This window comes from Nothobranchius furzeri, chromosome 2 (genome assembly GCF_043380555.1).
Source record: "Nothobranchius furzeri strain GRZ-AD chromosome 2, NfurGRZ-RIMD1, whole genome shotgun sequence".
In the NCBI taxonomy this organism is placed as follows: Eukaryota; Metazoa; Chordata; class Actinopteri; order Cyprinodontiformes; family Nothobranchiidae; genus Nothobranchius; species Nothobranchius furzeri.
The window spans coordinates 65,689,778-65,717,091 of record NC_091742.1 but is presented as its reverse complement, the minus strand read 5'-3'; the positions used below and the strand labels follow the sequence as shown (position 1 = coordinate 65,717,091).

The window sequence follows — 27,314 nt, the reverse complement described above, 5'->3', positions numbered from 1 at the left end:
TGAAAAAGCTTACAGCACCTGGTATTCCCAAGAGGTCTCCTATACAGGTACTGACCAGGTCCAACCCTGGATTAATTCCGAGATCAGAGGGGATCGGGCTTTTTCAGGGTGGTATGGCTGTAAGCGAAGGAAAAACCTTGAAACATCTCTTGAAAATCCCTTGTGTATTTGTCAAGGTATGATTGTGTCGCCCACTGCAAAGACTAGATTCTTGCACATAGAGGTAAAAGGCTAAGTTAAACAGTTGTCTTCATCATTGTTGCTCTTCTTTAGACTCTAACAATTGGCTCCCACCCCATTTCTTGTCTCTAAAATGCCAGCACTGAGACATTATTGCTAGGGACAAATCAAAGGAGGTTTATTACCAACAAGTGTGTGCAGTTCGTGTGGAACACCTGGCTTTAAAATTATTCAATGACAAAGCTGTTCAAAGCTCTGGTGAAGTGAAAAAAACTGTATTTTATAACAAATTAGTGAAAAAGCTTACAGCACCTGGTATTCCCAAGAGGTCTCCCATACAGGTACTGACCAGGCCCAACCCTGGATTGCTTCCGAGATCAGACGGGATCGGGCTTTTTCAGGGTGGTATGGCCGTAAGCGAAGGACACACCTTGAAAAATCTCTGAAAAATCCCTTGTGTATATGTCAAAGTATGATTGTGTTGCCCACTGCAAAGACTAGATTCTTGCATATGGAGGTAAAAGGCTAAGTTAAACAGTTGTCTTCATCACTGTTGCTCTTTTTTCGAGTAACAATCGGCTCCCACCCCATTTTTTGTCTCTAAAATGCCAGCACTGAGACATTATTGCTAGGGACAAATCAAAGGAGGTTTATTACCAACAAGTGTGTGCTGTTCGTGTGGAACACCTGGCTTTAAAATTATTCAATGACGAAGCTGTTCAAAGCTGTGGTGAAGTGAAAAAAAACTGTATTTTATAACAAATTAGTGAAAAAGCTTACAGCACCTGGTATTCCCAAGAGGTCTCCCATACAGGTACTGACCAGGCCCAACCCTGGATTGCTTCCGAGATCAGACGGGACCGGGCTTTTTCAGGGTGGTATGGCTGTAAGCACAAGAAAAACCTTGAAAAATCTCTGAAAAATCCCTTGTGTATTTGTCAAGGTATGATTGCGTCGCCCACTGCAAAGACTAGATTCTTGCATATAGAGGTAAAAGGCTAAGTTAAACAGTTGTCTTCATCATTGTTGCTCTTCTTTAGACTCTAACAATTGGCTCCCACCCCATTTCTTGTCTCTAAAATGCCAGCACTGAGACATTATTGCTAGGGACAAATCAAAGGAGGTTTATTACCAACAAGTGTGTGCAGTTCGTGTGGAACACCTGGCTTTAAAATTATTCAATGACGAAGCTGTTCAAAGCTGTGGTGAAGTGAAAAAAATTGTATTTTATAAAAAATTAGTGAAAAAGCTTACAGCACCTGGTATTCCTAAGAGGTCTCCCATACAGGTAATGACCAGGTCCAACCCTGGATTAATTCCGAGATCTGAGGGGATCGGGCTTTTTCAGGGTGGTATGGCTGTAAGAGAAGGAAAAATCTTGAAACATCTCTTGAAAATCCCTTGTGTATTTGTCAAGGTATGATTGTGTCGCCCACTGCAAAGACTAGATTCTTGCATATAGAGGTAAAAGGCTAAGTTAAACAGTTGTCTTCATCATTGTTGCTTTTCTTTAGACTCTAACAATTGGCTCCCACCCCATTTCTTGTCTCTAAAATGCCAGCACTGAGACATTATTGCTAGGGACAAATCAAAGGAGGTTTATTACCAACAAGTGTGTGCAGTTCGTGTGGAACACCTGGCTTTAAAATTATTCAATGACGAAGCTGTTCAAAGCTGTGGTGAAGTGAAAAAAAACTGTATTTTATAACAAATTAGTGAAAAAGCTTACAGCACCTGGTATTCCCAAGAGGTCTCCCATACAGGTACTGACCAGGCCCAACCCTGGATTGCTTCCGAGATCAGACGGGACTGGGCTTTTTCAGGGTGGTATGGCTGTAAGCACAAGAAAAAGCTTGAAAAATCTCTGAAAAATCCCTTGTGTATTTGTCAAGGTATGGTTGCGTCGCCCTCTGCAAAGACTAGATTCTTGCATATAGAGGTAAAAGGCTAAGTTAAACAGTTGTCTTCATCATTGTTGCTCTTCTTTAGACTCTAACAATTGGCTCCCACCCCATTTCTTGTCTCTAAAATGCCAGCACTGAGACATTATTGCTAGGGACAAATCAAAGGAGGTTTATTACCAACAAGTGTGTGCAGTTCGTGTGGAACACCTGGCTTTAAAATTATTCAATGACGAAGCTGTTCAAAGCTGTGGTGAAGTGAAAAAAACTGTATTTTATAACAAATTAGTGAAAAATTTTACAGCACCTGGTATTCCCAAGAGGTCTCCCATACAGGTACTGACCAGGCCCAACCCTGGATTGCTTCCGAGATCAGACGGGATCGGGCTTTTTCAGGGTGGTATGGCCGTAAGCAAAGAAAACACCTTGAAAAATCCCCAAAAAATCCCTTGTGTATATGTCAAAGTATGATTGTGTCGCCCACTGCAAAGACTAGATTCTTGCATATGGAGGTAAAAGGCTAAGTTAAACAGTTGTCTTCATCACTGTTGCTCTTTTTTCGAGTAACAATCGGCTCCCACCCCATTTCTTGTCTCTAAAATGCCAGCACTGAGACATGATTGCTAGGGACAAATCAAAGGAGGTTTATTACCAACAAGTGTGTGCAGTTCGTGTGGAACACCTGGCTTTAAAATTATTCAATGACGAAGCTGTTCAAAGCTGTGGTGAAGTGAAAAAAACTGTATTTTATAACAAATTAGTGAAAAAGCTTACAGCACCTGGTATTCCCAAGAGGTCTCCTATACAGGTACTGACCAGGTCCAACCCTGGATTAATTCCGAGATCAGAGGGGATCGGGCTTTTTCAGGGTGGTATGGCTGTAAGCGAAGGAAAAACCTTGAAACATCTCTTGAAAATCCCTTGTGTATTTGTCAAGGTATGATTGTGTCGCCCACTGCAAAGACTAGATTCTTGCATATAGAGGTAAAAGGCTAAGTTAAACAGTTGTCTTCATCATTGTTGCTCTTCTTTAGACTCTAACAATTGGCTCCCACCCCATTTCTTGTCTCTAAAATGCCAGCACTGAGACATTATTGCTAGGGACAAATCAAAGGAGGTTTATTACCAACAAGTGTGTGCAGTTCGTGTGGAACACCTGGCTTTAAAATTATTCAATGACAAAGCTGTTCAAAGCTCTGGTGAAGTGAAAAAAAACTGTATTTTATAACAAATTAGTGAAAAAGCTTACAGCACCTGGTATTCCCAAGAGGTCTCCCATAGAGGTACTGACCAGGCCCAACCCTGGATTGCTTCCGAGATCAGACGGGATCGGGCTTTTTCAGGGTGGTATGGCCGTAAGCGAAGGACACACCTTGAAAAATCTCTGAAAAATCCCTTGTGTATTTGTCAAAGTATGATTGTGTTGCCCACTGCAAAGACTAGATTCTTGCATATGGAGGTAAAAGGCTAAGTTAAACAGTTGTCTTCATCACTGTTGCTCTTTTTTCGAGTAACAATCGGCTCCCACCCCATTTTTTGTCTCTAAAATGCCAGCACTGAGACATTATTGCTAGGGACAAATCAAAGGAGGTTTATTACCAACAAGTGTGTGCTGTTCGTGTGGAACACCTGGCTTTAAAATTATTCAATGACGAAGCTGTTCAAAGCTGTGGTGAAGTGAAAAAAAACTGTATTTTATAACAAATTAGTGAAAAAGCTTACAGCACCTGGTATTCCCAAGAGGTCTCCCATACAGGTACTGACCAGGCCCAACCCTGGATTGCTTCCGAGATCAGACGGGACCGGGCTTTTTCAGGGTGGTATGGCTGTAAGCACAAGAAAAACCTTGAAAAATCTCTGAAAAATCCCTTGTGTATTTGTCAAGGTATGATTGCGTCGCCCACTGCAAAGACTAGATTCTTGCATATAGAGGTAAAAGGCTAAGTTAAACAGTTGTCTTCATCATTGTTGCTCTTCTTTAGACTCTAACAATTGGCTCCCACCCCATTTCTTGTCTCTAAACTGCCAGCACTGAGACATTATTGCTAGGGCCAAATCAAAGGAGGTTTATTACCAACAAGTGTGTGCAGTTCGTGTGGAAAACCTGGCTTTAAAATTATTCAATGACGAAGCTGTTCAAAGCTGTGGTGAAGTGAAAAAAACTGTATTTTATAACAAATTAGTGAAAAAGCTTACAGCACCTGGTATTTCCAAGAGGTCTCCCATACAGGTACTGACCAGGCCCAACCCTGGACTGATTCCGAGATCAGACGGGATCGGGCTTTTTCAGGGTGGTATGGCCGTAAGCGATGGAAAAACCTTGAAAAATCTTTGAAAAATCCCTTGTGTATTTGTCAAAGTATGATTGTGTCGCCCCCTGCAAAGACTAGATTTTTGCATATGGAGGTAAAAGGCTAAGTTAAACAGTTGTCTTCATCACTGTTGCTCTTTTTTTGAGTAACAATCGGCTCCCACCCCATTTCTTGTCTCTAAAATGCCAGCACTGAGACATTATTGCTAGGGACAAATAAAAGGAGGTTTATTACCAACAAGTGTGTGCAGTTCGTGTGGAACACCTGGCTTTAAAATTATTCAATGACGAAGCTGTTCAAAGATGTGGTGAAGTGAAAAAAACTGTATTTTATAACAAATTAGTGAAAAAGCTTACAGCACCTGGTATTCCCAAGAGGTCTCCCATACAGGTACTGACCAGGCCCAACCCTGGATTGATTCCGAGATCAGACGGGATCGGGCTTTTTCAGGGTTGTATGGTTGTAAGGGCAGGAAAAACCTTGAAAAATTTCAGAAAAATCTCTTGTGTATTTGTCAAGGTATGATTTTGTCACCCACTGCAAAGACCAGATTCTTGCATATAGAGGTAAAAGGCTAAGTTAAACAGTTGTCTTCATCATTGTTGCTCTTCTTTAGACTCTAACAATTGGCTCCCACCCCATTTCTTGTCTCTAAAATGCCAGCATTGAGACATTACTGCTAGGGACAAATCAAAGGAGGTTTATTACCAACAGTGTGTGCAGTTCGTGTGGAACACCTGGCTTTAAAATTATTCAATGACGAAGCTGTTCAAAGCTGTGGTGAAGTGAAAAAAATTGTATTTTATAACAAATTAGTGAAAAAGCTTACAGCACCTGGTATTCCCAAGAGGTCTCCATACATGTACTGACCAGGCCCAACCCTGGATTGCTTCCGAGATCACACGGGATTGGGCTTTTTCAGGGTGGTATGGCCGTAAGCGAAGGACAATCTTTGAAAAATCTCTGAAAAATCCCTTGTGTATTTGTCAAAGTATGATTGTGTCGCCCACTGAAAAGACTAGATTCTTGCATATGGAGGTAAAAGGCTAAGTTAAACAGTTGTCTTCATCATGTCGCTCTTCTTTAGACTCTAACAATTGGCTCCCACCCCATTTCTTGTCTCTAAAATGCCAGCACTGAGACATTATTGCTAGGGACAAATCAAAGGAGGTTTATTACCAACAAGTGTGTGCAGTTCGTGTGGAACACCTGGCTTTAAAATTATTCAATGACGAAGCTGTTCAAAGCTGTGGTGAAGTGAAAAAAACTGTATTTTATAACAAATTGGTGAAAAAGCTTACAGCACCTGGTATTCCCAAGAGGTCACCCATACAGGTACTGACCAGGCCCAACCCTGGATTGCTTCTGAGATCAGACGAGATCAGGCTTTTTCAGGGTGGTATGGCCGTAAGCGAAGGACACACCTTGAAAAATCTCTGAAAAATCCCTTGTGTATATGTCAAAGTATGATTGTGTCGCCCACTGCAAAGACTAGATTCTTGCATATGGAGGTAAAAGGCTAAGTTAAACAGTTGTCTTCATCACTGTTGCTCTTTTTTCGAGTAACAATCGGCTCCCACCCCATTTCTTGTCTCTAAAATGCCAGCACTGAGACATTATTGCTAGGGACAAATCAAAGGAGGTTTATTACCAACAATTGTGTGCAGTTCGTGTGGAACACCTGGCTTTAAAATTATTCAATGACGAAACTGTTCAAAGATGTGGTAAAGTGAAAAAAACTGTATTTTATAACAAATTAGTGAAAAAGCTTGCTGCACCTGGTATTCCTAAGAGGTCTCCCATACAGGTACTGACCAGGCCCAACCCTGGATTGCTTCCGAGATCAGACGGGATCGGGCTTTTTCAGGGTGGTATGGCTGTAAGCGATGGAAAAACCTTGAAAAATCTCTGAAAAATCCCTTGTGTATTTGTCAAGGTATGATTGTGTCGCCCACTGCAACGACTAGATTCTTGCATACAGAGGTAAAAGGCTAAGTTAAACAGTTGCCTTCATCACTGTTGCTGTTTTTTCGAGGAACAATCGGCTCCCACCCCATTTCTTGTCTCTAAAATGCCAGCACTGAGACATTATTGCTAGGGACAAATCAAAGGTGGTTTATTACCAACAAGTGTGTGCAGTTCGTGTGGAACACCTGGCTTTAAAATTATTCAATGACGAAGCTGTTCAAAGATGTGGTGAAGTGAAAAAAACTGTATTTTATAACAAATTAGTGAAAAAGCTTACAGCACCTGGTATTCCCAAGAGGTCTCCCATACAGGTACTGACCAGGCTTAACCCTGGATTGATTCCGAGATTAGAGGGGATCGGGCTTTTTCAGGGTGGTATGGCTGTAAACGAAGGAAAAACCTTGAAAAATCTCTGGAAAATCCCTTGTGTATTTGTCAAGGTATGATTGTGTCGCCCACTGCAAATACTAGATTCTTGCATATAGAGGTAAAAGGCTAAGTTAAACAGTTGTCTTCATCATTGTTGCTCTTCTTTAGACTCTAACAATTGGCTCCCACCCCATTTCTTGTCTCTAAAATGCCAGCACTGAGACATTATTGCTAGGGACAAATCAAAAGAGGTTTATTACCAACAAGTGTGTGCAGTTCGTGTGGAACACCTGGCTTTAAAATTATTCAATGACGAAGCTGTTCAAAGATGTGGTGAAGTGAAAAAAACTGTATTTTATAACAAATTAGTGAAAAAGCTTACAGCACCTGTTATTCCCAAGAGGTCTCCCATACAGGTACTGACCAGGCCCAACCCTGGATTGCTTCCGAGATCAGACGGGATCGGGCTTTTTCAGGGTGGTATGGCCGTAAGAGATGGAAAAACCTTGAAAAATCTTTGAAAAATCCCTTGTGTATTTGTCAAAGTATGATTGTGTCGCCCACTGCAAAGACTAGATTTTTGCATATGGAGGTAAAAGGCTAAGTTAAACAGTTGTCTTCATCACTGTTGCTCTTTTTTCTAGTAACAATCGGCTCCCACCCCATTTCTAGTCTCTAAAATGCCAGCACTGAGACATTATTGCTAGGGACAAATCAAAGGAGGTTTATTACCAACAATTGTGTGCAGTTCGTGTGGAACACCTGGCTTTAAAATTATTCAATGACGAAGCTGTTCTAAGATTTGGTGAAGTGAAAAAAACTGTATTTTTTAACAAATTAGTGAAAAGGCTTACAGTACCTGGTATTCCCAAGAGGTCTCCCATACAGGTACTGACCAGGCCCAACCCTGGATTGATTCCGAGATCAGAGGGGATCGGGCTTTTTCAGGGTGGTATGGCTTTCAGCGAAGGAAAAACCTTGAAACATCTCTTGAAAATCCCTTGTGTATTTGTCAAGGTATGATTGTGTCGCCCACTGCAAAGACTAGATTCTTGCATATAGAGGTAAAAGGCTAAGTTAAACAGTTGTCTTCATCATTGTTGCTCTTCTTTAGACTCTAACAATTGGCTCCCACCCCATTTCTTGTCTCTAAAATGCCAGCACTGAGACATTATTGCTAGGGACAAATCAAAGGAGGTTTATTACCAACAAGTGTGTGCAGTTCGTGTGGAACACCTGGCTTTAAAATTATTCAATGACAAAGCTGTTCAAAGATGTGGTGAAGTGAAGAAAACTGTATTTTATAACAAATTAGTGAAAAAGCTTACAGCACCTGGTATTCCCAAGAGGTCTCCCATACAGGTACTGACCAGGCCCAATCCTGGATTGCTTCCGAGATCAGACGGGATCGGGCTTTTTCAGGGTGGAATGGCCATAAGCGAAGGACACACCTTGAAAAATCTCTGAAAAGTCCCTTGTGTATATGTCAAAGTATGATTGTGTTGCCCACTGCAAAGTCTAGATTCTTGCATATGGAGGTAAAAGGCTAAGTTAAACAGTTGTCTTCATCACTGTTGCTTTTTTTTTTGAGTAACAATCGGCTCCCATCCCATTTCTTGTCTCTAAAATGCCAGCACTGAGACATTATTGCTAGGAGCAAATCAAAGGAGGTTTATTACCAACAAGTGTGTGCAGTTCGTGTGGAACACCTGGCTTTAAAATTATTCAATGACGAAGCTGTTCAAAGATGTGGTGAAGTGAAAAAAACTGTATTTTATAACAAATTAGTGAAAAAGCTTACAGCACCTGGTATTCCCAAAAGGTCTCCCATACAGGTACTGACCAGGCCCAAACCTGAATTGATTCCGAGATCAGAGGGGATCGGGCTTTTTCAGGGTGGTATGGCTGTAAGCGATGGAAAAACCTTGAAACATCTCTTGAAAATCCCTTGTGTATTTGTCAAGCTATGATTGTGTCCCCCACTGCAAAGACTAGATTCTTGCATATAGAGGTTAAAGGCTAAGTTAAACAGTTGTCTTCATCATTGTTGCTCTTCTTTAGACTCTAACAATTGGCTCCCACCCCATTTCTTGTCTCTAAAATGCCAGCACTGAGACATTATTGCTAGGGACAAATCAAAGGAGGTTTATTACCAACAAGTGTGTGCAGTTCGTGTGGAACACCTGGCTTTAAAATTATTCAATGACGAAGCTGTTCAAAGCTGTGGTGAAGTGAAAAAAACTGTATTTTATAACAAATTAGTGAAAAAGCTTACAGCACCTGGTATTCCCAAGAGGTCTCCCATACAGGTACTGACCAGGCCCAACCCTGGATTGCTTCCGAGATCAGACGGGATCGGGCTTTTTCAGGGTGGTATGGCCGTAAGCAAAGAAAACACCTTGAAAAATCTCTGAAAAATCCCTTGTGTATATGTCAAAGTATGATTGTGTCGCCCACTGCAAAGACTAGATTCTTGCATATGGAGGTAAAAGGCTAAGTTAAACAGTTGTCTTCATCACTGTTGCTCTTTTTTCAAGTAACAATCGGCTCCCACCCCATTTCTTGTCTCTAAAATGCCAGCACTGAGACATTATTGCTAGGGACAAATCAAAGGAGGTTTATTACCAACAAGTGTGTGCAGTTCGTGTGGAACACCTGGCTTTAAAATTATTCAATGACGAAGCTGTTCAAAGCTGTGGTGAAGTGAAAAAAACTGTATTTTATAACAAATTAGTGAAAAAGCTTACAGCACCTGGTATTCCCAAGAGGTCTCCTATACAGGTACTGACCAGGTCCAACCCTGGATTAATTCCGAGATCAGAGGGGATCGGGCTTTTTCAGGGTGGTATGGCTGTAAGCGAAGGAAAAACCTTGAAACATCTCTTGAAAATCCCTTGTGTATTTGTCAAGGTATGATTGTGTCGCCCACTGCAAAGACTAGATTCTTGCATATAGAGGTAAAAGGTTAAGTTAAACAGTTGTCTTCATCATTGTTGCTCTTCTTTAGACTCTAACAATTGGCTCCCACCCCATTTCTTGTCTCTAAAATGCCAGCACTGAGACATTATTGCTAGGGACAAATCAAAGGAGGTTTATTACCAACAAGTGTGTGCAGTTCGTGTGGAACACCTGGCTTTAAAATTATTCAATGACAAAGCTGTTCAAAGCTCTGGTGAAGTGAAAAAAACTGTATTTTATAACAAATTAGTGAAAAAGCTTACAGCACCTGGTATTCCCAAGAGGTCTCCCATACAGGTACTGACCAGGCCCAACCCTGGATTGCTTCCGAGATCAGACGGGATCGGGCTTTTTCAGGGTGGTATGGCCGTAAGCGAAGGACACACCTTGAAAAATCTCTGAAAAATCCCTTGTGTATATGTCAAAGTATGATTGTGTTGCCCACTGCAAAGACTAGATTCTTGCATATGGAGGTAAAAGGCTAAGTTAAACAGTTGTCTTCATCACTGTTGCTCTTTTTTCGAGTAACAATCGGCTCCCACCCCATTTTTTGTCTCTAAAATGCCAGCACTGAGACATTATTGCTAGGGACAAATCAAAGGAGGTTTATTACCAACAAGTGTGTGCTGTTCGTGTGGAACACCTGGCTTTAAAATTATTCAATGACGAAGCTGTTCAAAGCTGTGGTGAAGTGAAAAAAAACTGTATTTTATAACAAATTAGTGAAAAAGCTTACAGCACCTGGTATTCCCAAGAGGTCTCCCATACAGGTACTGACCAGGCCCAACCCTGGATTGCTTCCGAGATCAGACGGGACCGGGCTTTTTCAGGGTGGTATGGCTGTAAGCACAAGAAAAACCTTGAAAAATCTCTGAAAAATCCCTTGTGTATTTGTCAAGGTATGATTGCGTCGCCCACTGCAAAGACTAGATTCTTGCATATAGAGGTAAAAGGCTAAGTTAAACAGTTGTCTTCATCATTGTTGCTCTTCTTTAGACTCTAACAATTGGCTCCCACCCCATTTCTTGTCTCTAAAATGCCAGCACTGAGACATTATTGCTAGGGACAAATCAAAGGAGGTTTATTACCAACAAGTGTGTGCAGTTCGTGTGGAACACCTGGCTTTAAAATTATTCAATGACGAAGCTGTTCAAAGCTGTGGTGAAGTGAAAAAAATTGTATTTTATAACAAATTAGTGAAAAAGCTTACAGCACCTGGTATTCCTAAGAGGTCTCCCATACAGGTAATGACCAGGTCCAACCCTGGATTAATTCCGAGATCTGAGGGGATCGGGCTTTTTCAGGGTGGTATGGCTGTAAGAGAAGGAAAAATCTTGAAACATCTCTTGAAAATCCCTTGTGTATTTGTCAAGGTATGATTGTGTCGCCCACTGCAAAGACTAGATTCTTGCATATAGAGGTAAAAGGCTAAGTTAAACAGTTGTCTTCATCATTGTTGCTTTTCTTTAGACTCTAACAATTGGCTCCCACCCCATTTCTTGTCTCTAAAATGCCAGCACTGAGACATTATTGCTAGGGACAAATCAAAGGAGGTTTATTACCAACAAGTGTGTGCAGTTCGTGTGGAACACCTGGCTTTAAAATTATTCAATGACGAAGCTGTTCAAAGCTGTGGTGAAGTGAAAAAAACTGTATTTTATAACAAATTAGTGAAAAATTTTACAGCACCTGGTATTCCCAAGAGGTCTCCCATACAGGTACTGACCAGGCGCAACCCTGGATTGCTTCCGAGATCAGACGGGATCGGGCTTTTTCAGGGTGGTATGGCCGTAAGCAAAGAAAACACCTTCAAAAATCCCTGAAAAATCCCTTGTGTATATGTCAAAGTATGATTGTGTCGCCCACTGCAAAGACTAGATTCTTGCATATGGAGGTAAAAGGCTAAGTTAAACAGTTGTCTTCATCAATGTAGCTCTTTTTTCGAGTAACAATCGGCTCCCACCCCATTTCTTGTCTCTAAAATGCCAGCACTGAGACATTATTGCTAGGGACAAATCAAAGGAGGTTTATTACCAACAAGTGTGTGCAGTTCGTGTGGAACACCTGGCTTTAAAATTATTCAATGACGAAGCTGTTCAAAGCTGTGGTGAAGTGAAAAAAACTGTATTTTATAACAAATTAGTGAAAAAGCTTACAGCACCTGGTATTCCCAAGAGGTCTCCCATACAGGTACTGACCAGGCTCAACCCTGGATTGCTTCCGAGATCAGACGGGATCGGGCTTTCTCAGGGTGGTATGGCCGTAAGCGAAGGACACACCTTGAAAAATCTCTGAAAAATCCCTTGTGTATATGTCAAAGTATGATTGTGTCGCCCACTGCAAAGACTAGATTCTTGCATATGGAGGTAAAAGGCTAAGTTAAACAGTTGTCTTCATCACTGTTGCTCTTTTTTCGAGTAACAATCGGCTCCCACCCCATTTCTTGTCTCTAAAAGGCCAGCACTGAGACATTATTGCTAGGGACAAATCAAAGGAGGTTTATTACCAACAAGTGTGTGCAGTTCGTGTGGAACACCTGGCTTTAAAATTATTCAATGACGAAGCTGTTCAAAGATGTGGTGAAGTGAAAAAAACTGTATTTTATAACAAATTAGTGAAAAAGCATACAGCACCTGGTATTCCCAAGAGGTCTACCATACAGGAACTGACCAGGCCCAACCCTGGATTGATTCCGAGATCAGAGGGGATCGGGCTTTTTCAGGGTGGTATGGCTGTAAGCGAAGGAAATACCTTGGAACATCTCTGGAAAATCCCTTGTGTATTTGTCAAGGTATGATTGTGTCGCCCACTGCAAAGACTAGATTCTTGCATATAGAGGTAAAAGGCTAAGTTAAACAGTTGTCTTCATCATTGTTGCTCTTCTTTAGACTCTAACAATTGGCTCCCACCCCATTTCTTGTCTCTAAAATGCCAGCACTGAGACATTATTGCTAGGGACAAATAAAAGGAGGTTTATTACCAACAAGTGTGTGCAGTTCGTGTGGAACACCTGGCTTTAAAATTATTCAATGACGAAGCTGTTCAAAGATGTGGTGAAGTGAAAAAAACTGTATTTTATATCAAATTAGTGAAAAAGCTTACAGCACCTGGTATTCCCAAGAGGTCTCCCATACAGGTACTGACCAGGCCCAACCCTGGACTGCTTCCGAGATAAGACGGGATCGGGCTTTTTCAGGGTTGTATGGCCGTGAGCGAAAAACGCACCTTGAAAAATCTCTGAAAAATCCCTTGTGTATATGTCAAAGTATGATTGTGTCGCCCACTGCAAAGACTAGATTCTTGCATATGGAGGTAAAAGGCTAAGTTAAACAGTTGTCTTCATCACTGTTACTCTTTTTTCGAGTAACAATCGGCTCCCACCCCATTTCTTGTCTCTAAAATGCCAGCACTGAGACATTATTGCTAGGGACAAATCAAAGGAGGTTTATTACCAACAAGTGTGTGCAGTTCGTGTGGAACACCTGGCTTTAAAATTATTCAATGACGAAGCTGTTCAAAGATGTGGTGAAGTGAAAAAAACTGTATTTTATAACAAATGAGTGAAAAAGCTTACAGCACCTGTTATTCCCAAGAGGTCTCCCATACAGGTACTGACCAGGCCCAACCCTGGATTGATTCCGAGATCAGAGGGGATCGGGCTTTTTCAGGGTGGTATAGATGTAAATGAAGGAAAAACCTTGAAAAATCTCTGAAAAATACCTTGTGTATTTGTCAAGGTATGATTGTGTCGCCCACCGCAAAGACTAGATTCTTGCACATAGAGGTAAAAGGCTAAGTTAAACGGTTGTCTTCATCATTGTTGCTCTTCTTTAGACTCTAACAATTGGCTCCCACCCCATTTCTTGTCTCTAAAATGCCAGCACTGAGACATTATTGCTAGGGACAAATCAAAGGAGGTTTATTACCAACAAGTGTGTGCAGTTCGTGTGGAACACCTGGCTTTAAAATTATTCAATGACGAAGCTGTTCAAGATGTGTTGAAGTGAAAAAAACTGTATTTTATAACAAATTAGTGAAAAAGCTTACAGCACCTGGTATTCCCAAGAGGTCTCCCATACAGGTACTGACCAGGCCCAACCCTGGATTTATTCCGAGATCAGAGGGGATCGGGATTTTTCAGGGTGGTATGGCTGTAAGCGAAGGAAAAACCTTGAAACATCTCTTGAAAATCCCTTGTGTATTTGTCAAGGTATGATTGTGTCGCCCACTGCAAAGACTAGATTCTTGAATATAGAGGTAAAAGGCTATGTTAAACAGTTGTCTTCATCATTGTTGCTCTTCTTTAGACTCTAACAATTGGCTCCCACCCCATTTCTTGTCTCTAAAATGCCAGCACTGAGACATTATTGCTAGGGACAAATCAAAGGAGGTTTATTACCAACAAGTGTGTGCAGTTCGTGTGGAACACCTGGCTTTAAAATTATTCAATGACGAAGCTGTTCAAAGCTGTGGTGAAGTGAAAAAAACTGTATTTTATAACAAATTAGTGAAAAAGCTTACAGCACCTGGTATTCCCAAGAGGTCTCCCATACAGGTAATGACCAGGCCCAACCCTGAATTGCTTCCGAGATCAGACGGGATCGGGCTTTTTCAGGGTGGTATGGCCGTAAGCGAAGAAAACACCTTGAAAAATCTCTGAAAAATCCCTTGTGTATATGTCAAAGTATGATTGTGTCGCCCACTGCAAAGACTAGATTCTTGCATATAGAGGTAAAAGGCTAAGTTAAACAGTTGTCTTCATCACTGTTGCTGTTTTTTCGAGTAACAATCGGCTCCCACCCCATTTCTTGTCTCTAAAATGCCAGCACTGAGACATTATTGCTAGGGACAAATCAAAGGAGGTTTATTACCAACAAGTGTGTGCAGTTCGTGTGGAACACCTGGCTTTAAAATTATTCAATGACGAAGCTGTTCAAGATGTGTTGAAGTGAAAAAAACTGTATTTTATAACAAATTAGTGAAAAAGCTTACAGCACCTGGTATTCCCAAGAGGTCTCCCATACAGGTACTGACCAGGCCCAACCCTGGATTGATTCCTAGATCAGAGGGGATCGGCTTTTTCAGGGTGGTATGGCTGTAAGCGAAGGACAAACCTTGAAAAATCTCTGAAAAGTCCCTTGTGTATATGTCAAAGTATGATTGTGTTGCCCACTGCAAAGACTAGATTCTTGCATATGGAGGTAAAAGGCTAAGTTAAACAGTTGTCTTCATCACTGTTGCTCTTTTTTCGAGTAACAATCGGCTCCCACCCCATTTTTTGTCTCTAAAATGCCAGCACTGAGACATTATTGCTAGGGACAAATCAAAGGAGGTTTATTACCAACAAGTGTGTGCAGTTCGTGTGGAACACCTGGCTTTAAAATTATTCAATGACGAAGCTGTTCAAAGATGTGGTGAAGTGAAAAAAACTGTATTTTATAACAAATTAGTGAAAAAGCATACAGCACCTGGTATTCCCAAGAGGTCTCCCATACAGGTACTGACCAGGCCCAACCCTGGATTGCTTCCGAGATCAGAGGGGATTGGGCTTTTTCAGGGTGGTATGGCTGTAAACGAAGGAAAAACCTTGAAACATCTCTGGAAAATCCCTTGTGTATTTGTCAAGGTATGATTGTGTCGCCCACTGCAAAGACTAGATTCTTGCATATAGAGGTAAATGGCTAAGTTAAACAGTTGTCTTCATCATTGTTGCTCTTCTTTAGACTCTAACAATTGGATCCCACCCCATTTCTTGTCTCTAAAATGCCAGCACTGAGACATTATTGCTAGGGACAAATAAAAGGAGGTTTATTACCAACAAGTGTGTGCAGTTCGTGTGGAACACCTGGCTTTAAAATTATTCAATGACGAAGCTGTTCAAAGATGTGGTGAAGTGAAAAAAACTGTATTTTATAACAAATTAGTGAAAAAGCTAACAGCACCTGGTATACCCAAGAGGTCTCCCATACAGGTACTGACCAGGCCCAACCCTGGATTGCTTCCGAGATCAGACGGGATCGGGATTTTTCAGGGTGGTATGGCTGTAAGCGAAAAACACACCTTGAAAAAACTCTCTGAAAAATCCCTTGTGTATATGTCAAAGTATGATTGTGTCGCCCACTGCAAAGACTAGATTCTTGCATATGGAGGTAAAAGGCTAAGTTAAACAGTTGTCTTCATCACTGTTGCTCTTTTTTCGAGTAACAATCGGCTCCCACCCCATTTCTTGTCTCTAAAATGCCAGCACTGAGACATTATTGCTAGGGACAAATCAAAGGAGGTTTATTACCAACAAGTGTGTGCAGTTTGTGTGGAACACCTGGCTTTAAAATTATTCAATGACGAAGCTGTTCAAAGATGTGGTGAAGTGAAAAAAACTGTATTTTATAACAAATTAGTGAAAAAGCTTACAGCACCTGGTATTCCCAAGAGGTCTCCCATACAGGCACTGACCAGGCCCAACCCTGGATAGATTCCGAGATCAGAGGGGATCGGGCTTTTTCAGGGTGGTATGGCTGTAAGCGAAGGAAAAACCTTGAAAAATCTCTGAAAAATCCCTTGTGTATTTGTCAAGGTATGATTGTCTCGCCCACTGCAAAGACTAGATTCTTGCACATAGAGTTAAAAGGCTAAGTTAAACAGTTGTCTTCATCATTGTTGCTCTTCTTTAGACTCTAACAATTGGCTCCCACCCCATTTCTTGTCTCTAAAATGCCAGCACTGAGACATTATTGCTAGGGACAAATCAAAGGAGGTTTATTACCAACAAGTGTGTGCAGTTCGTGTGGAACACCTGGCTTTAAAATTATTCAATGACGAAGCTGTTCAAAGCTGTGGTGAAGTGAAAAAAACTGTATTTTATAACAAAATAGTGAAAAAGCTTACAGCACCTCGTATTCCCAAGAGGTCTCCCATACAGGTACTCACCAGGCCCAACCCTGGATTGCTTCCGAGATCAGACGGGATCGGGCTTTTTCAGGGTGGTATGGCCGTAAGCGAAGGACACACCTTGAAAAATCTCTGAAAAATCCCTTGTGTAAATGTCAAAGTACGATTGTGTCGCCCACTGCAAAGACTAGATTCTTGCATATGGAGGTAAAAGGCTAAGTTAAACAGTTGTCTTCATCACTGTTGCTCTTTTTTCGAGTAACAATCGGCTCCCGCCCCATTTCTTGTCTCTAAAATGCCAGCACTGAGACATTATTGCTAGGGACAAATCAAAGGAGGTGTTGGGGTTATTAGGAGCGAACAATTTGTAAGCTTTAACTTACTTTTGGGTTCTTCAATAAATTCTGTAAATATGGGAATATTTACTGATTTATTAATTAATTAAGATATTCTTAGATATACGGGGCACCATTCCCCTTTAACCGGGGAAAAATTGAATCCAAAACTCTTATCAGTCTTTCTTGAAGTTCGTAGAATCCTTGGAGCAGAGACTTCTCTTCGACACAACAAAGCTACTGGAGACGAAAATCTGAATTTTATAACGTTTAATTAACAATTTGTCAAATGAATAAACAGTGGCATAAATGAATAATAACCATGTGATATGATTAAAAGGATGTATATTCAAAATAATGTTCAAGGTGTTTTGTGTGTATGTATGTGTGTGTGTTTCTAAAATGGTGTCTGTATGCAAGATGGCTGACCCCTTTGTCTGGCTAAAGTGTGAGTGGCAACTTGCACTTTAACTTCCAAGGCACTTAGAATCATCAGTAACTTAACCTTAAATCACTCAAAACATTTCAAAGGATCATGAAACAACACAAATGATTAATCACGAATAATATCTTTTAGTTTAACCACGTGGCCAAGCAGAAAAACATTTAAAGATACCAAACAATGATCAATAAGCAGTTTATTCTTTCAAAATGACCCGAAGGACGAATTGGGAGCGAAAGAGGAAAACACGAAGCTACTTTTTAAGCAATAGCGCGGTTTTATTGCTTATTCTGGACTATAGAGGAAACGGGAGGAGAAAAGGAGAGAGAAAAATGAGTTTCCTGATCACCAGAAGAGCGAGGCGTCCCCCGCTGTTATGATTTGACGGTTCTCCGTTTTTCTCCGCAGTTTTCAGCGTCATCCGTCGGTTTGATGCTTTCTCCGTTGTTTGGCTCCACGAGTGTTTCTCCACGGGCTGGACACAAAGAGAACGAAGTTTCTTTTGTGCTGAGTTTGACAACTTACAGCGTCTCTGAGAGCTGGATGGAGCTCCGCTCGTTCCCAGTCAGGTCCTGATGGAGTTCGAGTGGCTTTGTAGCGGTTTCGTGTCTCAACTTGGGCACTTAGAGCTTCCGCATGCTCAAATTGTCGGAGCGTTCGACAAGCGTGTCCTTACCGCCAGGTATCCTGGGCAAAAGAACGAGGTTTCTTTGTCTCATTCATGATTTATAGTCTTTGAAGTCGCGGGAAAGCTCCAAGCTCCCGCCTCCCGCACATGCGCAGAACGTGTTTCTGGTATTAGGCGGTGACATCATCCCAATGCTTCCGTGTGCAAAGCATCATGGGAAATGAAGTTTCTTGGCGCTGATGTGATTATTTGCTTTTCAGAGCAATTTAAGCACAGTCATTTTGGAGAAAATCACTGCATAGTAATTTCCTCATGAGGTCAGACCCTCAACATTCCCCCTTTTGGTTTCGGGGATCGCGCCCAAAGCTCGATCGTCGGAAGCACAGATGGGTTTGTTCCTCATGAACGTAGATCGACTTGATTGTCGGAAGCACAGATGGGTTTGTCCCTTAGGACGTTGGTCTCCTTGGACGCCTTTGTCTTTGGTCTTTGTCTTGGATCCTGGCGCCTTTGGTCTTTGATCCTGGTCAGGCACAAAGAGGATAGGAAACGGGATAGTCCCCAACGCGCATAACGAGAAGAAGCCACTCACGCAGGTGGTATGCAATGATGATGTCGTCCATGCGAGAGGTAGTAGTGTAGAAGGAGGAAGGTCGGTGGGCGGTTAACTCCACGAGGGGACACAAAGGCATCTCACCGCCAGCCATACAGTTCAGTTTATGGAGCACGTGGTGATGTACGAGGTCCATAGTTCGCAAACGCGCATTGACCTATGTGGTCCCAAGATTCCCCCCTTTTTGGTCCAAAGGGTGGATCAGGACAGTCTTTGGGCTAAAACAAGGACCATAAAACTAAGAGGTACTACAATGTGCTGGTGCGTCAGACAGAGTCATTGACAGACTGAGCTGGGCCGGCACATAACCACTAGTTAATATGTGACCAAGTAAGAAACAAAAATACAGAAAACCCAAAAAAAAAAAAAACATATAACATCCAAGAAAATTCATAGCAACCTTGAGGTCTCATAAAATACATTCTTAGGTCATACATTCAGTGTGTAGCTTATAAAGAATGTGACATACTGCAACACTCAGATAAATATGTGAGGTAGACTAAAATGAGAACTACTCTTAGGGTTACAGAATAACAAGAAAATGTTGCTCACCCCCTTTAGACAGGTGTGGTACATTCACGCTTGGAGTCTCCCCGAACGCAGTTACGAGGCACACCGTAGGTGAGCAAGTGCATCTTATCTTGGAGTTTCTTAACACGCCTGTAGGCGGAATAAGCAATCACGGCCGTGATGAGCCATCCCATCCCCAGGGCGACCAATGTGCAGATTAAGGTGGTATAATCTGTGTCAATGTAGCGTCTTGGGCGTCAAAGTAAGTTCACGCGGGGTTTGTGTGAACTTAACAAATTTGGTTCTTTCAATCAGTAATTGTTGGTCAATTTCTAAATCGAAGGCAAAGTTATAACTCTGGAAAGCGTCCATGATCTCAATCTCTGAGTCATGCTGTTCGAGGTTGAGATGATGGAGTGTCAGGTTTCTAGTTCAAAGTGGAAATGTCTACCGTCCGTTCAAATACCAATGTTCAGCATCGACTTAAACCTATAGATGTGAGGTGTCACAATTATGGGAACATGTAACAGGAAACCGAGTTCTAATTTTCTGCATCAACGTGAATGGGAGTTGCACTACCTAAGCTGTACGCTAGGTGGATTTGTGAAAGGTGCACAGTAGAGGGGTAGCAGCTGTCAAGCTAACTTTGAGCAGGTCCAGTGGTACCAAGTACGGGGAAATACGACTTTCAACCAAGCTGTCCAGCGTGGAACTTACTTCCCTGAGCAGGTCCTGCATCAAATCTCTCACCACTCGTGTGTACACAATATCCTGATGTCTGGTTTCAGACAAAGTCTTGGTTGCACGTAGAGATTCATTAATCAGAGCAGAATGTAGGTTGACAGTAACATGAGTACCCTGTAAGGTTTTAGTGAGTACATCCTGTTAGAGGTCTAGGAGGAGTTTCTCTTGGTTAGTGAAAGTGACGGCGGGGGGGCCTTGTTCTTTGTCGGTTAGTACATGTTAGTGGGTTAAACGTGCACTTTCCCCCCTTTCCATTTCCATGCATAGAACTATGTAGAGACTACGTCTACCTCCTGCGGGGAGTCTGGTCTCTGTACCCGCGGGGATGGTTTGACGTAGGGTTTGATTTGGTTCGCATGCACCCATTTGTAAACAGGCTCCTGTCTCGCTTTGGTGATGCGTAACCTGTATGCAACTGGAGAGAGTTTTGCCACGATCTCAAATGGTCCTGACCAGCAGGGCAGGAACTTCTTAGCTTTGCGTGCCGGTTGGGCAAACCGAAAGTAGAATACTTTGTCACCCACCTCGTATTCGCGGCTGGTTGTCTTTTGGTTGTAGTAGGCTTTAGCGCCTTCTATGTTGATCTCCAGTTTCTTCTGAGCGTGCGCAAACGTAGCTCTGAGGTGTGTTTTCAAGTCTGCCACATACTGATGAGCGGTATAAGCAGTGGCAACACTGACATCCTCTGGGTGATACAGGAGGTGCAGTGGTAGAGTCATCAGTCTGCCGGTCATCATCTCAAAGGGCGTAACCCCCGTGGATCGCTGGGGAGTAGACCGTATGGCCATCAGGACCAGAGGGAGCTTGACGTCCCAGTCCTTCCCAGTGGAGCAGACGTACTTTTTGAGCATAGAGACGACCGTGCGGTTCATCCGTTCGACCTGTCCGGATGACTGTGGGTGATAGGGGAGGTGGAATCTCACTTCCACTCCCAGAAGTTCAAACAGGGACGTCATTACACTGGATGTGAAATGAGTTCCCCGGTCAGAGTCAGTGCAGAGTGGAAGTCCCCATCGACTGAAAACGTGGTTAATCAGCAGTACAGCGGTTGTGACGGCTGTATCGTTTGACGCTGGAAGGCACTCAACCCACTTTGTGAAACTGCAAGTTACAGTTAGCATATATTTGTTTCCTCTTGCCGATTTGGGAACCGGTCCAACCCAGTCGATCTGCAGGTGGGACCAAGGGAAGGTTATTCCCCTGCGTTGCAGTGGTGCTCTAGCAAGCGGCTGGGAGGGTTGAAACTGGGCACAGATGAGGCAGCCTTGGACATAGCTGTGTACGTCCTTGGACATCGACGGCCAATATGCTACTTCTGTCAGTGACGCGAGGGTAGCTCTTGCTCCGCGGTGACCTCCAACCGGAGTGTCGTGGGCGTAGGCAAGCATCACTCCTCTGTGGTCGAGTGGAACAACCCAGCGCGGCGGGCTGTGATCATCACGCATGTAAACTAACAAATCGTTTTGTAGTTTCAGGTGCGCGAGGTGACGATGCAGGGTTACCAAACCTCGGCTTGCGCCAATAGGTGGTGATGGTTGTTCAGGTATCGGGCCCTTTTGGAGAAGCTCGCGGATGAGCTTCAGGTCAGGATCTTGTTCCTGCATGGTGACTAGGTCCGCGTCCTGTGGTTGTCTGCCTAGAAACACGGGTACCCCAACGGTCTGAGGTTCGTCTGCCTGTTTAGCATGGCGACGAGTAATCGCGCAGACCTCGTGAACGGCCTTGGGTGGAAGCCACTCGTCTTTGAATTCCCAACAGGTTCCCTGGTCAGCACCGAGCTTAGCAAGGCGGTCAGCTTCGTCATTACCATTTTTCTCCGGACCTATGATCCTGGAGTGACCTTTGACCTTTTTCCAGTAGACCATTATGCCTTTCTCAGTGGTGAGCAGATCACACGCTAGGAATAACTCCGAGTGTTTCACGTCTCTGTTTCTGGCGTTTTTCATGTGGTTCTCCTTCCACATGGGGAAGTGAGAAATGAAGCTGTGTCTAGCGTAGTTTGAATCAGAGCAAAGGACGATTTGAGTGATGTCCAAGGCTGCCGCCTGCTGGAGGGTTATCAACACTGCAGCAATTTCGGCGTACTGACTAGACTTTTGGCCCAACCGGTAGTGATTTGGTTGCTTAGTGTCACAGTCCACCCAAACGACTCCAACCCCAGCACGGAGCTGGCCTTCGTGAAGGTAGGCGCATCCATCAGTGTAAACTTTCGGAAGCCCTTGGCAAACATTCTCATCAAAGTAGCGATGATTGGATGCGGTTGGGTAGACTGCGGCAGGTGTGTCCAGGGGGCCCATGACGGAGTCAGAGTCACAGTGCTGGCAGCCTGCTAGCCCTTGTCCTAGCGCTAGCTTGGTGTTCTGACCATACTTGACCTCAATGTTGTATCCTTGGAGCACCATCATCCACGTCGCAATGCGGCTGTTTGACACTCTTCCTTCGCGCAGTCGCTGGCTGTTTAGGAAGGTGACAGGCTGATGACACGTTTCAATGATCACTTTCTGTCCACCGATGTAACTACGAAAGTGTTCGACGGCCCAGACAGTAGAGAGGAGAGCTCTCTCGCAGTCTGAGAACTGGAGTTCCACCTTGCTCAGAGGCTTGCTGGCGTATGCCACAACTCTCATGTCCTGATCGTGTTTCTGCTTCAAAGCAGCACTCAGGCAGTGAGAGGAGAAAGTAGCCTCTATGTAGAACTCTTTATCCTTGTCTGGGTAAGCCAGACAGGGTGCGGACGCCAACTTCTGTTTTAGGAACTGGAAGGAGAGTTCTTGGGGTCTGTCCCACACGAAAGGTGTGTCGTTCCGAAGCAGCTCAGTGAGGGGCCTCGCTGTTTCAGCGTACTCCTCAATGAACTGCCTGGAGTAGTTGCAGACTCCGAGGAAGCTCCTGAGTTCAGTCAGATTAGCTGGGGCTTTGATGTCCTGAATGGCTCTAATGCGTCCCGCTTGGGGCTCGACTCCATTAGGGCCAACCAGCAGTCCAACATACTCCACTTTGGTTCGACACCACTGTCCCTTGAGAATCGCCAATTTAGCTCCGGCGTCAGCGAGCTGTTGCAGCACGTGACGGAGTTCGGCCAGGTGCTCCTCGAAGGTTCGACTCCTCATCAAGATGTCATCGACATATATGAGGTTCCCTCTGGAAGCAGCATCTGACATGGCTTTGTGGAGGAATATGTTGAACTCGGCAGGTGAGTTAGAGTAGCCAAAGGGGCAGCGGTTCCAAGTATATTGGCGATTTCCAAAGGAGAAAGCCAGTTTATACTGGTCCGCCGGCTCAACCTTCATGGTCCAGAAGCCGTTGGCTACGTCAACCGTAGAGAAGAAACGAGCATCTCTGACTCTGGCTAGCTCCTGATCTAAATGGATCATAGGCCACCTGGAGAGAGGCACTTGTTTGTTCAATGCACGATAGTCTATGGTGAGACGCCATTTCCCAGTCGGTTTCAGAACCGGCCAGATGGGAGAGTTGTAAGTGGAGTTACACTCTCTGATGATGTTTTTCTCCTTCAGCTGATCGAGGATCTCTTGAATCGACTCATAAGCAGCGAGGGGAATCTTGTACTGACGTACAAAAGTAGGAGGGGCATTCGGGTTCGTTGGAATGCGAACCGTATGCAGGTTTGTGAGTCCACAGTCCAGGGAGTCCCTGGACAAGACGGACTGAAACTCATAGAACAGGCTTCTAAGCTCTGCTCTCTGCTCCTCTGACTCCAGCGCATCCGCTTTGTCAAGTTGCTGGCTGACTTCGGCCTCGAAGCCGTCATAAGGTTCAGAGGAGGAGGGTCTCTGGTGTTCCGGGCTTTCAACCGGTGACTCAGAGGGTTGAGTATTTATTGCAAAAACCGTTAGACACTGACCGCCGTCAGTATCTAAGGTTGCACTGCAAATGGGTTCCTCAGGAAGGGCTTCATGCCGTTTGATGGTAATCATTTGTGAGGGGAAAGTACTGACTGTGTCTACACCAACCTGTCTGTCGTTCAAGAACAACGAAAGTTGTCTGATCACGGGGACTGAAAGTTCGAAGTCATGGAATGAGCTATCTATCAGCATGCCCAAGGGCTTTCCTGCCGGCATGTGGATAGGACTCCGGGTCGGATTTTCGACCAACAAGTAGGCAGAACGATTGTTCAGCTCCAAGAGTGGCGTGCCACAGATGGCTAAGTTGAGCTCCAAGAAGTGTGGTGATGGCTGGAAGAAGGCCTGTGTGCCTGGCAGCTTCTGATGCTTCATCAGAGTCAGACGAACAGGCACTCCTTTGACCAGTGGGGGCAGAACCGTGCTGGCCTCAACCACTGCACGGCAGGCCAGTGGAATGGTCTGTCCGGACAGCAAGTGTTCACGGCCTTCTGAGCGAGGCTCAGAGGATGGTGTGGCCCGGGCCCAAAGGACTTGATTGCAAGTGTCCAGCTGGGCACCTAGTCGAACCAGCAGATCTGCTCCGATGAGTGCAGGTGGATCAAGCTGTGGTATGATGCTGAATGTATGTGTGAGCTGTCTTGCTCCAAGCTGGATAGTCAGGGAGCAGACCTCTGGCGCTTTCAGGAGCCTCTGCGGCCAAGTAGGTGACAAGAGCCGATGGCTACGTGTCACACTGAAAAGAAGGGGGTCCTTCTGACGCAGGTGTTCAAACGTCTGCTGGCTGATGGCTGACTTTTCCGACCAAAGAGCAAGGTGAGCATCTGAGATGTGGGTGCAGTTGATGGTAAGACCACCAACTATGTGTGGTGCATATGGCTGCAGGCTGACGTTCTTCAGCGAGCAGAGAAAAGATGAATGTGTGCGGAGAGGAGTTCCAGGAGCGGTTTCGTGCCTTTGCAGGCGGTCATCGTCTGTGGGAGCCGTAGGGAGGGGCATGACCTTGGAACAAGGGTTTTGCGGCTCACTTAGGCTGACTTCAAGAATGGAGGATGGTCGGCTGCTATCCGGGTTCCAGGGCTTAGGTGTGTCCACCTGGGCCCACAGTTGACCCTTCTGGCAGTCGATGAGGGGAGCTATACGTTCAAGCAGGTCCTGACCAATGAGAAGTGGTTCAGTGTCTAGCTGGCAGACATAAAACGGGTGAACCAGAGTCATGTCTTGGAAGGTGATGTCCAGCCACGCCCGGTGAGTGATACACTCCCGGGTCTGGGTATAGCTGGTGATTTTCAGGTCACAGGGTTCTACCTGGACTGGTTTCCCGAGCGACTGCATGGTGTCAGACACGCGACGGAACAGTGTGGAGCACATCAGGGTGATTTCTGAGCCGGTATCCAGCAGAGCATCAACCTGTATGCATCCACCTATGATGGTGCTACAGTACAAACGGCGAGCATGATCAAGGTTTGTTAAGTCACCAAGGAACTTCAGAAATTTAGTATCAGGTTTCTCTGGGGGGTAGATTTCAGGAGACTCCTGTGATCTACCAGTAGTGTTCCCCCAGCTGATCAGGTAGGTCCTGGCCACGCTGGGGGTTTGAGCCACGCCTAGTCATGCGGACGTTGGCTCTGGGTCTGGCTTCTTAGAAGAAGACTTTGGTGCAGGGGTCTCTTCTGCAGATCTCAGCTGTTCCTTCTGTTTAGCCAGAAACTGCTGAAACATCTCCTGGACGTCGGCTTTAGTCAAGTACTCACCTGCGGACTCGCGTTCGGGACCTACCTGTTGGCGGCGCTCCTTAAACCTTCCACTGTTCCGACCTGCCTGCCGTTGGTTTTGGTTGGGCCACTTCCTGTCTGATTGTCCAGACCTAGGCGGCCAATCAGCACCCCCCTTCCCCTGTTGAGGAGATTGGAACTGCTCTCGCGGTTTAGCAGGTCTAGGTTTAGCAGATTTTGGCTTAGTGGGTGGAGCTTCTGTGCCTTCAAGCTCCAAACGCGGCTCGGCGTCGGGAGCTAGGTGCATGACGCAGTGATGTGCGTCAGGCTTTTGGGGCTTTCCGCCGGCTTCCCAAGCCTGTTGAGCGTATCTCCTAATCTCCTGAGTTGTCAGTTTCTTCATCCGACAATACATTGAGACTTCGGAGCGAACACACTCGTGCAGGTTGTGAATGAACAGGGATCTGAAGGCAGGGTCTTCCTCGAGCCCAGGGCCGTTTCGACCTTGGAAATAAGCACCTTTGAGTCGGCGATAATACTCTCTGGGGGGTTCGTTTCTCCCGTGTTTGATGGAGAAGGCCCCCATTGTAGCTGACGCGGAGTCTGCATACGTGGCGTATTCATCCCTCAACGCTCGGCAGAGCGAGGAGTACCGATCTCGAATGTCAGATGGTAGAGTTTCCATGAAACCGTGCACCGTTCTAGATGTGGTTTTCCAAATTAGCTTGAGCTTTTCCCTTGAAGAGGGTGCTGGAAGATCAAGCAGACAACGTTCTATCTCCCTGAGATAATTGTCGACATTGGATTCATTGGTGTTAGGATCAAAGCGTTCTATGTCTTTAGCTAGCGATTCAATTTGACGTACACGGAGCCCTGACTCACGGTACGGCGCGTCATCCTCGGACTCTGACCCACGGTCTGTCTCAGAGGGCGCTGGATATCGCTGGTGTGCTCTGGGCTCCCAATGTTGACTCCTGGGGCCCAAATCGGGGTCCGGCATGTTGTGGCGGGCTGCTGGCATGTCACGTGGGTGTCCTGGGAGGTCCTCCTCCTGGGGCACGTCTGCGTAGTATGCTCTGTCATGCAGCTGGTTGCCGGCATGCCGAATACCGGAGTAGCTAGGATGGGTGGATGGTTGAGGTGCAGGTTGGGGTGCATAACCCCAATCGGCACCTTGCACCCTTCGTGGACTGGGGGAGCGGTCTAAATAGAGGTGCCGCTCAGCTGGTTGACTTCTCACTGATTGAGAAGGCCGTGAAGATGAGGGTGGTGGTCCAACCTGGGGTTCGAGGGCGAACTGCCCTCGGCCCCTAAGTGGTCCTGAATGCCCTATAGTGTGTGTAGGGAACTGGGCCGAAGGTTGGGACAGATAAGCTTCATCTCTCCCTTGCGGCGTGCGTCCGTCCAGAGAGTCCCACACCACATACTGTTGATTATCGTATGGAGACGTATCAGGAGATAGCCTACCTTTACGGCGGGACGGCGGTCCCTCGCTTCATTGGGTGGAGGAAACCAATTGGTCTTTGGCGATCGTCCTGGGCGGACCCTGGTTGGCTTTGCCGGCTTGCTTTCGTACCGGTGTGGGAGAGCACTCTGGCTCAGCCTCAGAGTCACGGTGTTCCCCCCTTCCCACTGTCTGTTGTCATCAGCAAAAGGGGGCGGGGTCTTCTCCCCATCTTCCCCAGAATCGGTGCTGTCTTCCTCCTCGTCATCCTTCTGCCTTCCATTTTGCTGCCTTTCAGCTAGCATGCTCTGGAGCTTCATGATCTCTCGATCATGTTGGAGTTCTCTCTGATAGAGGATCAAGGCTAACTTAGCTAAGTGAACCTGGATTGGTTTTGTACCATCCGGGTTTTCTATTTGATCAATTACAGCGTCAAGCTGTTCTTCA

The 27,314-nt window shown here is 44.8% G+C and overlaps 1 protein-coding gene, 7 non-coding genes and 29 pseudogenes across 8 annotated transcripts in view; all 37 read right to left on the bottom strand.

Annotated features, from left to right (window-relative positions):
- The window catches only part of LOC129157530 (zinc finger protein 420), a 281,855-nt gene that overhangs the window by 253,772 nt on the left and 769 nt on the right, over positions 1-27,314 (bottom strand). The gene's annotated exons all lie outside the window — the stretch shown is intronic.
- LOC139066946 (5S ribosomal RNA) lies at positions 7-125 on the bottom strand (annotated as a pseudogene).
- LOC139066415 (5S ribosomal RNA) lies at positions 481-599 on the bottom strand. The gene has a single exon (XR_011519306.1). It is a non-coding gene; the product is annotated as a 5S ribosomal RNA (ribosomal RNA).
- Positions 954-1,072, bottom strand: LOC139066688 (5S ribosomal RNA; annotated as a pseudogene).
- Positions 1,428-1,546, bottom strand: LOC139067553 (5S ribosomal RNA; annotated as a pseudogene).
- On the bottom strand, positions 1,903-2,021 carry LOC139067283 (5S ribosomal RNA; annotated as a pseudogene).
- LOC139067090 (5S ribosomal RNA) lies at positions 2,377-2,495 on the bottom strand (annotated as a pseudogene).
- LOC139066944 (5S ribosomal RNA) lies at positions 2,849-2,967 on the bottom strand (annotated as a pseudogene).
- On the bottom strand, positions 3,324-3,442 carry LOC139066549 (5S ribosomal RNA). Its single transcript, XR_011519451.1, has one exon. It is a non-coding gene; the product is annotated as a 5S ribosomal RNA (ribosomal RNA).
- LOC139066687 (5S ribosomal RNA) lies at positions 3,797-3,915 on the bottom strand (annotated as a pseudogene).
- Positions 4,271-4,389, bottom strand: LOC139067075 (5S ribosomal RNA; annotated as a pseudogene).
- LOC139067602 (5S ribosomal RNA) lies at positions 4,743-4,861 on the bottom strand (annotated as a pseudogene).
- LOC139068005 (5S ribosomal RNA) lies at positions 5,216-5,333 on the bottom strand (annotated as a pseudogene).
- LOC139066566 (5S ribosomal RNA) lies at positions 5,688-5,806 on the bottom strand. The gene has a single exon (XR_011519468.1). It is a non-coding gene; the product is annotated as a 5S ribosomal RNA (ribosomal RNA).
- On the bottom strand, positions 6,160-6,278 carry LOC139067529 (5S ribosomal RNA; annotated as a pseudogene).
- LOC139067937 (5S ribosomal RNA) lies at positions 6,632-6,750 on the bottom strand (annotated as a pseudogene).
- On the bottom strand, positions 7,106-7,224 carry LOC139066910 (5S ribosomal RNA; annotated as a pseudogene).
- LOC139067607 (5S ribosomal RNA) lies at positions 7,578-7,696 on the bottom strand (annotated as a pseudogene).
- LOC139067241 (5S ribosomal RNA) lies at positions 8,052-8,170 on the bottom strand (annotated as a pseudogene).
- Positions 8,525-8,643, bottom strand: LOC139067029 (5S ribosomal RNA; annotated as a pseudogene).
- Positions 8,999-9,117, bottom strand: LOC139066414 (5S ribosomal RNA). The gene has a single exon (XR_011519305.1). It is a non-coding gene; the product is annotated as a 5S ribosomal RNA (ribosomal RNA).
- LOC139066943 (5S ribosomal RNA) lies at positions 9,471-9,589 on the bottom strand (annotated as a pseudogene).
- Positions 9,945-10,063, bottom strand: LOC139066413 (5S ribosomal RNA). The gene has a single exon (XR_011519304.1). It is a non-coding gene; the product is annotated as a 5S ribosomal RNA (ribosomal RNA).
- Positions 10,418-10,536, bottom strand: LOC139066686 (5S ribosomal RNA; annotated as a pseudogene).
- LOC139067552 (5S ribosomal RNA) lies at positions 10,892-11,010 on the bottom strand (annotated as a pseudogene).
- On the bottom strand, positions 11,366-11,484 carry LOC139067708 (5S ribosomal RNA; annotated as a pseudogene).
- LOC139067148 (5S ribosomal RNA) lies at positions 11,838-11,956 on the bottom strand (annotated as a pseudogene).
- LOC139067565 (5S ribosomal RNA) lies at positions 12,310-12,428 on the bottom strand (annotated as a pseudogene).
- On the bottom strand, positions 12,784-12,902 carry LOC139068077 (5S ribosomal RNA; annotated as a pseudogene).
- Positions 13,256-13,374, bottom strand: LOC139067771 (5S ribosomal RNA; annotated as a pseudogene).
- On the bottom strand, positions 13,729-13,847 carry LOC139066572 (5S ribosomal RNA). The gene has a single exon (XR_011519475.1). It is a non-coding gene; the product is annotated as a 5S ribosomal RNA (ribosomal RNA).
- Positions 14,203-14,321, bottom strand: LOC139066820 (5S ribosomal RNA; annotated as a pseudogene).
- On the bottom strand, positions 14,674-14,791 carry LOC139067751 (5S ribosomal RNA; annotated as a pseudogene).
- Positions 15,145-15,263, bottom strand: LOC139067655 (5S ribosomal RNA; annotated as a pseudogene).
- On the bottom strand, positions 15,619-15,737 carry LOC139067198 (5S ribosomal RNA; annotated as a pseudogene).
- On the bottom strand, positions 16,093-16,211 carry LOC139066644 (5S ribosomal RNA). Its single transcript, XR_011519548.1, has one exon. It is a non-coding gene; the product is annotated as a 5S ribosomal RNA (ribosomal RNA).
- On the bottom strand, positions 16,567-16,685 carry LOC139066937 (5S ribosomal RNA; annotated as a pseudogene).